The following is an 8,846-nucleotide window of genomic DNA, read 5'->3' as shown; positions in this document are numbered from 1 at the left end:
GTGGTAAAATGTAGTGAAAATATTTCCCTCTTAATTCACCCCCATGGAATTCTCATATGGCACCTCTTCTATAGATAAAGTTCCAGGAATTGAAAATTTATGATGACACTTCAGACTAGCAGCTGGAATGTATCAAATCATACCCCGATACATTAAATACGAAAAGAAGCTCCTCCAATTACCATGCACAACCCTGTAACTATGTATTGACCTGAAGCAGTGTATTAAAAATGGGAAGCGAAGGTGTGCGGTATGGCGCTATGTAACATGAAACGCAGCATGGAATGGTATCGCAGTGGCACTACAACGCAACATTACAATGACATCAAGTGATATATATATATATATATATATATATATATATATATATATATATATATATGGCGGTATGTATTACAAAACATGCAACACGAGCATAACGAAGGAGGCAGGTTCAATTTCAGCTCTTCACCCACGTCTTTCGTCAGAGGCTTTTTCCGGACTTACCGACGCCTGCTCCAGCGGCCTGTCGATGCTTCTCAAAATGACAAAATGAATATCTTCTACAAGCTTCAAATCTCTTCACATAATGTTCATCTTCATCAAGCTGGTAGTAGGCGGGTTCAAACACATTACCTCATGCTCCACGACTCAATCAAGAAAATACTTATTTCATAACTTTGTTCTCGTGCTCGCCTTACTCATTTGCAACCTTAATCTCCCACACTCTAAAATTCAACATGTTAGGCCACGACCTTCAAAATAAACATTGATACTCGACCAATGAACTTCTAAAACATGGATTTATGCAGAGCTCCGAGCACACGGTCTCACGGTCACTATATCAGTTGTTCCCATTACTATTTTACATTGTAAATTTCTTCTTTTTCTCCATGGGGAGTGACAGAGTAGAGATTAAAGATGTTTGGCCTGCAAGGTCAATTAGATGGAGGCTCTCTATTCTCCGGAGGTGGCTTTATGCCCTCTCAGGCCACCCAAGTTAATGACGGTGCCGGTACCACTTTTCCTGACAGTAAGCCAGGTAAAGCTCTCGGATGAGAATTCGAATTTTACAATAGATGGCGTGGATGTCAACAATGTCACCCTTGTTGGGATGCTTTTCAACATGGAAGAGAGGGTTACTAATGTGTCGTTTTATCTCGATGACAGTACAGGGAGATTGGAAGTGAAACGACGAGTTAATGACACAATGGAATTTGCAGAGATGGCCATCATGTGCATAATGGTCTCCGTCTCTGATAACTTTAACACGCCCTCGCCACAAGCGCAGATCGAGGTACTAAAGATTAATAGGTTTAAGAGGCAACAGAATGGAAATGATGAGGTTAGTTTGACAATGAATATCTCAGCTGATTTGCAGTCATTGTTTACATGGAACACAAAACAGGTCTTTATCTTTGTAGCAGCAGAATACGAGACACCAAAAAATGTATTGAATCAGGTGTCGCTTTGGGATGCTATCATACCTTCAAAAGAACATGCAAAGTTTTCAATCCCATAATACATGATACCGCTTTCACCTCGGGTATATGGCCAGTTTTCACCTCGACTGCTATAGACAGTTTTCACCTCCAGTTTTCACCTCGACTGCGGGCATCCACTGTTCTTCCCGCGTAATCCAGCAGCAGGAACGTATACCATTTTCCAAAGATAGGCTGGGGCGTAAGGAATGAACAGCGTATGAAACGTATGAATGTCAGAGAATAATGGTAAATCGCAGATGGAGCAGCGCTTTTAAATGGAGCGTTTTATGGACAGAGAGCGCAGGTAATGGCAGAGAATGAGATGTCAGTCAGCAGTGGATTTCAGGCAGAAAATCCTCTGGACAGAGCACACGCAGTGTCAGGAGAAGCTAATTATATGGAAGAGCAGACACCAGCAGTAGTATAATCAGGTTGCAGCTAAAATTGAGCTGAATAAATATTCATGAGGAAATATTTATGAATTTTATGGCAGAAATAAACTGCACAGAAAGGCCATGAAAAAATGGCTCAAATTACTTATGCAGGGCAGGAATACGCCTGCTCTGATACCATGTTAAACACACATGGGAAACATAGAATAGGAAAGATAAATCATGTGAGTACATTTTTTTATTAACAGGAGATGTACATTTATAATACAATGTTGTGACTCTTGGGTTTCATATCCCAAGGTCTCTTGGACTGCTTTGTCCATTCGACTTCCACACTAACCCACTTAGGATTAGGTGTCCAACAGTATAGTTATATGAATTAAATAATATATAATAGTTAGTAAATTTTGATCATATAAATTAGGACAAGAATTAAAAGAGTGATTTTATACTGTATTTTATATTATTAAATTTTAAAAAAATTGTAAAAAATAAATAAATTGTTTATTTATTTTAAATCATTAAAAAAAAATAATATATAAGTTATAGATTTTCAAATATATAATAAGATTTTTAACTATGAAGATTTATTTTATTTTTTATGGAAATTATTAATTTGTAAATAAGTTACATTTGAAAATACATGTAATAAGATTTTTAATTATGGAAATTCACTTCTAATTTATCATGAAGATTTTTAACTTGTAAATCATAAGTTAATACCATAGCTATAAGTCCAAAATATCACAACTCATTTCATATGTCACTTGTTCATATAACAACCTTCTTTAACTAATTAATTCAATTAAAAAATATAAAAAACATAACTATTTGTTAAATAAATTTCAACTTTTGATTTGTGACTACAACTAGCATTTGCACCAGATGTTGCAAAAAAAACGTCGTAATAAATACTTGGAAAATAGGCTTCATGCTAGAGAGCTGATTCTTCCACTTACTGTAACATGAAAAAGTATAAGAGGAAGGTGCGACCATACAACCAATGGAGCCATCTTAGCTCTTTATTTACATAAACATATCTTCCTAAAAGAACGAAATGTCAAACACCTCATATAAATATACTGGAATCTTCATGATATGAAGGCTACAACAATAAATTACAACATGGGCATGGTAGCCAATACAAAATCCTCTGTTACCTATATTCTAACAACCATTCCACCTCTAAAGATGTGGTGGTGTATTCAACTCTTTCAACAAAATCACCTGGTGCCATCCAAGTAGATCTCAAGAGCTTCTACTGCAACAATTCTAGTACACGGAGCTTATTCATCTCCACACTCGAAAAATCTAATCAACATCCCTGTCCAGTCATGCACCATAGGAAGAATCGGGATGCAAACACAAGTAGGCCCATAGGAAGAATCGGGATGCAAACACAAGTAGGCCCTTTTTCGATTGATATGGCACTGATATATAAGAAAATTTTATTGAGCAAAAGTGTTCATTTTACAATAAGATGTGTAATTCCTTTAGATTCATGAGATTTGAGATTATTCCAATTCTAATAAGTTCATATTCTAATTAGATGGGGAAATTAATATATAAGCAAATTTTACTTAGAAAAATGGTCCATTTTACAATAAGATATGTAATTCTTTTTGCTTCTCAAATTAAAGTTGACCCATAATTTTTTTATACATAGTTAATCAAGTAAATGTGTGGATTGGTAAGGCATTGTTTGTGTTGCAATATTTTTTTTGTTATATTTACGGAGCCTTCTATATCAACCACATTAATATTTTTAATGTGGTTGTATTAATAAATAAATATTATTACATTAGTATCTAGGAATAAATATTAGAAATAAGAATGAGAAAAAGATAATTGCTGAAGTCTTTCTATTTCAATTTTTAAAAAAATACCTAATTTACATTAAAAAAAAACATAAAAGACATTTCCTTAATATTTAAAATAAATAGATTTTAAAAAATAACTAATTATCTCATGTTAATTAATCTATGTCAAATGAAAAAACAACATTAAAGATATTTCATCAATACTTAAAGCATGAAACATTTAACATGCATGTAAAGATATTGTATCATGCTTTATATCAAAGATATCGTATCATGCTTTATATCAAAGGATATTAACAACTCGATTTAAAGAGACTTACATTTCTATACTTTTGAAAAGAAATTTGATTAATTAAAGAAATATTGCCCACACTTTTTAGGGTTAGATAATTATTTTTTATTAAAATCACTGTAAAGTGTATTTTGTTGTATAAGAATTTATGTGGGTAAATATATGTATTTTTGTGAGAAAAGTTTATTTAAAATGACCTGGAATATTCTATACCCACATGGGTTTGAATGGGATTGAACTAAATGGAATGCTAGAAACTAAGCTCAACCAGATGCATTTTCAGCTAGCGAGGGCTTGGCCAGGAACACCTATACCCCGAGGGAACAAGTAGCACATGGATGCCCAAATAAAAAGATTTCCATATGAGAAACATTGTCTAATCCCAAAACAAAATTATTTTCCCTTTCACCCCCACCCCAAAGAAGCATTGAAGTAATTGTAATACATTTTTTTCTTTTAGTTGTTGGTCTATTCCACGAATCTGTGATTGAAACCCCTTGATTGATCTACTTCTTGACTTTTCCAAGGCCCTTTGAATCAACCATCACCTCATCCAAGAACCAATTCTCCATTTTTGAATCTAGAGAGTTACCAAAAGATAGCAGAAGTCCAGTAAAAGGACAAAGATTCCACTGTCAATGCAACATTATGACAGATTGAAACTATGACACTAATAAATTCACAAAACATCAAGGCTTAACTAGCAAAGAATAAAAGTTGCACCATTCAAAATCACTAAAAATAGGTTTATACTCACAGCACCGTTCAAAATCACTAAAAACAAGTTTATACTCACCATGAATCCACGCTTCTGCTCAAATTCGGAAGAAAACGAATTTCTTTGAACGCTTCAATGGAAGCTAAAACTCTATCATCACACCAGGGTTTTGACAACCGAAAAGCGTCTATATTTGTTAAACAACTCATAACATCTTTAAAGAGAAGGCCTCTTTATGAATTTGATCCGGTGGATGAATGCTAACCACATTTTCCTTATCGAAATATCCTCAAACTACTGAACCATTTCATTGAACCACTTTCTTCCAGTGCAAAATGGTCTAGGGTGGCATCTAGGTGATTTCTTCCCAAAGGGAACACCTTACGATGTAATTAAGGAAACAAAAAATACAAATAAGTATATTAGAATAAATTTTAAGAGTAAAATATTAAAAAATAAGAAAAAGGATAATAGGATAATAAATATAAGGATAGTATTAAGGATGATAAGGATGAAAATAAGTAAAACTATAACTCTAAATATTATATTAATAAAAATAATTAAGATAAAATTAAGGATAAAAATAAAAATACAACTAAATCTTATATTAAAACATTGTAATAAAAAATATAAATTTGTAATAAAAATTAAGGGCAAGAAATTCAATAGGATAAAAATAAGATGGATGAGGATATGTTGACTCTTTTTTTTAATTTACCGCCAAGATTGATTCTCAAGGGAATATGTTTAGAATATACTTAGTCTATTTTATCAATGGTTGTGATGTGTTACAAAGTTTGTTAGGCTGCGTTGACTTTTAATAAATTTAAAAGATTATATTTGTGCTAGGTGGCTCATTGCTCACCAATTTCCTAGGGATTTGAGATTATTCCAATTCTAATATGTTCATATTCTATTTATATGGGGAAATTAATATATAAGAAAATTTTATTGAGAAAAATGGTCCATTTTACAATAAGATGTGTAATTCTTTTTTCTTCTCAAATTAAAGTTGACCCATAATTTTTTTATACATAGTTAATCAGGTAAATGTGTGGATTGGTAAGACGTTCTTCATGTTGCAATAGTTAATTTCCTAGAGATTTGAGATTATTCCAATTCTAATATGTTCATATTTTATTTATTTTTGTTATATTTATGAAGCCTTCTATATCAACCACATTAATATTTTTAATGTGGTTGTACTCGTCAATAAATATTATTACATTAGTATCTAGGAATAGATATTAGAAATAAGAATCATAAAAAGATAATTGAGGAAGTCTTTCTATTTCAATTTAAAGTGGCTGAAAATCTCTTGAATTTTTATTATTATTTAATTAATGTCCTATATTGATTCTCAATTGAGCATATTCACTTGTTCGATCAAGCGGGGAAAGGAGTACAACAAAACGCTAATTATAAGTAGTTAAAGAAAGCATTTTTACAAAATCATTTCAACAAAAAATAATATGAAGGATTGATAGATGTGAGCACCTATGGCTTTCACTTCAACCCATGGTGATTGTATCTCGAGATCAATCTGGGGCAGGAATCTACTCTCACTCTACGGAATCTAACATTAGATACAAACTATTAAATATGAACAATATATCTAACATAGAAAACATTAAAATATAAATACATTAAATATGAATTGGCATATTCAAAACACGTATATTTGATTGTGATACGAGTCATGTTATTGGACGAGTGGGAGAGCACCGCGATGCCGACCAACCAGAGTTTTTCGCTGCGATGCCGACCAACCAGGGTCTTTCGCCTTTCTTTCGACCAACCACCTTCTTCCTGAATGCGTCTGCATTAGCTCCAATCGCTACTCATTGAGGTGGTTTCCTTGCATGCAAAGCCTCTCGGCATTTTGAAACGTTACCAGCCTTTTCTCCACCTACCCTCTGCATGTCTTTCATGCTTCCATGGGTATTTTCGCTTCACCTCCTATCCCTTCAACATGTCCTGACCACAAGTAAAACATCATCCTTTATATTGGACTCTCCTAGTAACTGTGCGAGGTTTGGCTCCAATTTTTCTTCTCTGTGCACCCCTGCATGGGGGAAGATCATCTGCAACCTTGCCAATTATGTCCTGGTTCTCTAAATGACCCTATCCATCTTTTGAGTAGCAGACACATGACATTTTTAGAACCTTTCCATGCCTGAAATTTTCTGTTAATATCCATATCCTAGCATATCAAAATACGACGGGTCGTTTCGGTCTACTCTATATCTCTCAGTCATTCAGTTTTGGAATCGGGTGCTAGTCTGCTGGTGAAATTGCGGTGCTCTTCCCTCAGAGATTGCTCGGTGGCAGAGGTTAGTAATTTGAATGAACTTACAGTTTATTTTCTGTTCTCACTTATAATTTTCGACTGCTACAAATTTTTTTCAATAGTTCTAGACATTTGATATGTTAATATGGCATACAACATTTTTTCATGATAATAGATGTGTTGATAAAAAAGCATCCTCTGAACCTATTACAAAACTTATATCGCTTGGGTTTCATTATTTCTTTACTTTCTTAAAAGTCTTTATCGTTACACATATGGTTATCCATTTTCCTTCATATTGGCCTTCATGTTTGGGTCTGAATCTTTTAGTTGGGTTTGGGTTTCCCTTAATAACTTTAAGAGACATTTTGTTATAACCAAACCCTGCTCCGACATCAGAATTAAGATTGGACCATGGTGGTGTATTTGTGAATTCTGCTGTTGTTGCATTATCTGCCCAGACATTTCATCCTTAAGTCATCCTTCTTGGCCATGGAGTTTTCTGGTTTTTCCGGCACCAAAATTTTGGTTTGAATTCCCTCCCGGCTGGTAGGTTGTCCATGATGTTATGTTTCGATTTTTCCCCCACTTCTCATTCAATGAGTGCCACCATCTATGAACTTTTCCATATACGATTCACTGCACAATGAACCATCCTTCCTTCTTGTTGTCAGAATGGGAAGGTTCTTGAGATTTGGTATCCAAATATTGATGGGTCTGTAAGCCGTCATTCTTTTTTCCTTCCCGGATCTCTAACTTAGGTACCATTTCGTACACCCAACCCATTACTAAGCTTTGACCACAGTTGGTCTGTTTTATTTCACTTTCAAATTTTCATTTAATCTTGGAGGTCTTTTGTCCTTAAATCTATCTTTTTGGGATTTTGCTTTTGTTTCTTAGGGAACTGGGTCCATCTCCATTAAATGGATTCATTTTCTAACGCATCAGCCACGTCGGCCATGGTACGGGCCACCATGGTTGTGGAGATGTCCTTTGCTAGATCAACACTCAATCCTGATTGGAAATCCACGCTGGCTGATGAGATCATACCCCAAAAACCTCCCGAATAGGATCTTAGGGATCGCGGTCAGGGTTATCCTTCGCGTCATAAGAATACGCGCCCGGTTAAATCTTCTCTGCCACCTGATGCTATCAACTTGGATGGTCCTTTATTAGCTAACAGAATTGTTAGTTTACAGAAGCAGGCCCTGATTGGACGCTGGCATTTCCCAACGATGGAAGATGCTCAAGTTCGAACCTGGATTGCATTGAAATGGACTCCCCTCCTGGGATATATCCTAAACATTGTTCGCCTCATGAACAATTGGTACAATTTTCACTTCCTTCGGGTCCGCGATTTGGAGATTATCCTTGCTATTCCATGGGTACGGGACAAGAGTTTTCTTGCTTTATACAGATGGTTTATTGGCTTCAATCATCTTCGATGCACTCCCCAAAAAAACTATATCTGGCTTAAGTTGCTGGGCTTACCAATAGAACTGTGGACTAAGGAATCCTTGGCGAAAATTGGTAACGCTATTGGCCGCTTCATTTATGTAGATCCAAAATGCATTGGGGCTAAGGACAAGCGGGTTGCTTGGATCCTTATTGAAAAAGAATATAGAGGCGACTTCCCAAAACTCATTGACCTTTCATGGGATATGTCAAACATTCAACAGAGACTAGATTATTGGGGGGTTCCTTTCAGATGCTCTGCTTGTCATAAAACTGGTCATCTCATATCTCAATGTCCTCCCCGTCATGGTGGTAGAAACAAAGTGAAGAATCAACCTGATTATAAGCTGGATTTGGCCACTAGGACTATAGCTGATAACCAGAAGAGCTATAATAATTCGGAGTATTATTGTGGT

At 35.0% G+C, this 8,846-nt stretch overlaps 1 pseudogene; it reads left to right on the top strand.

Moving 5' to 3' along the window:
- Positions 1-925: 925 nt before the first annotated feature.
- LOC149224811 (signal peptidase complex subunit 3A pseudogene) lies at positions 926-1,501 on the top strand (annotated as a pseudogene).
- Positions 1,502-8,846: the final 7,345 nt, after the last annotated feature.

Source organism: Pinus tabuliformis, chromosome Q (assembly GCF_031772625.1).
Source record: "Pinus tabuliformis cultivar Carrire ecotype Pingquan chromosome Q, CPIR1, whole genome shotgun sequence".
In the NCBI taxonomy this organism is placed as follows: Eukaryota; Viridiplantae; Streptophyta; class Pinopsida; order Pinales; family Pinaceae; genus Pinus; species Pinus tabuliformis.
Note: the sequence above shows the minus strand (reverse complement) of the source record. Positions and strands in the feature narration are given on the sequence as shown.